This window comes from Poecilia reticulata, unplaced genomic scaffold (genome assembly GCF_000633615.1).
Source record: "Poecilia reticulata strain Guanapo unplaced genomic scaffold, Guppy_female_1.0+MT scaffold_1968, whole genome shotgun sequence".
NCBI lineage: Eukaryota > Metazoa > Chordata > Actinopteri > Cyprinodontiformes > Poeciliidae > Poecilia > Poecilia reticulata.
In genome coordinates, this window is record NW_007616697.1 from 1 (window position 1) to 1,739 (window position 1,739).

A 1,739-nucleotide genomic window follows, 5' to 3' on the forward strand; every position below is an offset into this window, starting at 1 on the left:
TTCAGTTTTTTCCTCTAATTGTCTCCAGCAGCTGATTTCTGACTGAAGCTTCATTTTCTCTGACTGGTTTCCAGATGAAGATCTTCTCCTGGTGAGCCCCGTCCATCCTGTGACTGAAGGAGCTTCTGTTACTCTGAGCTGCAGACGSAGAGGAGAAAACAAACTTTCTGATGTGATTTTCTATCATAATGACAAACTGAYCCAAAATGACAGCAGAGGAGAGCTGAAGATCTCTGCAGTGTCTCAGTCACATGAAGGTTTCTACAAGTGTGAASATTCAGGAGAAGTTTCACCTCAGAGCTGGATGGGARTTAAAGGTGGAGACTTTAATGCACTTATCTTATTRAATGGTTGTTTTTGTGTTTGTTTTCTTTGTGTACTATCATTGTCATAAGTAATATTCCTTATTGATCTCTAAACACAGCTGCATCCAGACCTGGAAGCTCTTCTTTCCCTGTTCTGTTGGTCACCGGATCAGTGATTGGATTCATCGTTCTCATTCTCCTGCTGCTGCTGATTTATTTCCAAAAGCCAAAATGTGAGGGCATCTTCTTCTGAYTCAATCATATTTCCACCAGAGCACATCAATGTCATGAACACAAATGCCTTTTTAAATACAAAACAATTTCACCAAAAATCTTTTTTYGTGAACAAGGTTGTGGTTCAGAGCAGCCAGTCAGTCAGGATGAAGATCTGCATCAAGTTTACTCCTCTCTCCTACATGGTCAGTCTTTCACTTTGTGCTGAATGTGTGAGGATTTGGGTCTTGTCTGTATTTTGAGTCTCTGTATTGTTGCGTCTACCCCTTGATTGTTCCCAGCTGTCCYTGGCTTCCCCTGATTCCCTTCCCTGTGTATTTCTACCCACCTGTGTCTCTTGTTCCCWAYCAGGTCCTCGTCTACCATCKACWGTCAGTTGTCTAATGATTTACCAGTTGMTACCAGACTCAGAGCTGTTGATGCTGCTCATCTGTGCTGCCTGGATTTTGTGAATTTGTTTCTTCATTAAATACCATCATTTGCTCCTCATTCTGGTTCYGACCACGTYTACCTCTMMRCCAAATACCACATTTCATGACAGAATGTTTCCACTAATCTTTGACACAGATTTTAATCAGGAAATATTTCCATACATCCAATCCAACTTTCAACGAATCCTTATTTTCTCTGCTGCACTTTTGATTCTGTTCCTTTGTTAAAGTTTTAACGTGAATCACAGACATAAAGTGACCAATTAATCTGTGTTGGTCTTTCATCGACCTTTAGGTGACCTTTGTGTCTATGAAACAATCAGAGGCCCTGAAAACTCTGGAAAAGGTTCAGTATAAAGTCTGATTTTCAAATAATGTTGGAGATTTTGTAATTATACTGTAACTCATCAACAATTCAGTCAGTTTCATTATTTTTAGTTCACAATGAAAGTGTTTCTGTTTTGTTAGTTTCCTGATTCAGAGCAACAATCTGGTAACAACAACTTTGTGTTTCCTCTAATCATTGAACAGGGAAACTTGATGATTCAGAGAAGATCTGACAAAGTTGATGCAACTTCAGAATAAAACATCAAAGTAGGTAGGTAAAAAATGTCAACTGTAGCGATTTATTAAATTCTCTAATCGTTAAAACCTTTCTGTTCAGATCTTTTCCTCATTTTTGTTAGGAAATCCAGCACAATGTCAAAGTAAATCGTTTTTTTTCTAAGTCTTGCTCCATTATTACTATGGCAGCCATTAACAACAATAA

General features: G+C 38.5%; 1 long non-coding RNA gene across 1 annotated transcript; it reads left to right on the forward strand.

Moving 5' to 3' along the window:
• Nucleotides 1-431: 431 nt before the first annotated feature.
• On the forward strand, nucleotides 432-1,570 carry LOC103461515 (uncharacterized). Its single transcript, XR_533132.2, has 4 exons — nucleotides 432-538; nucleotides 656-724; nucleotides 1,266-1,316; nucleotides 1,502-1,570. It is a non-coding gene; the product is annotated as an uncharacterized LOC103461515 (long non-coding RNA).
• Nucleotides 1,571-1,739: the final 169 nt, after the last annotated feature.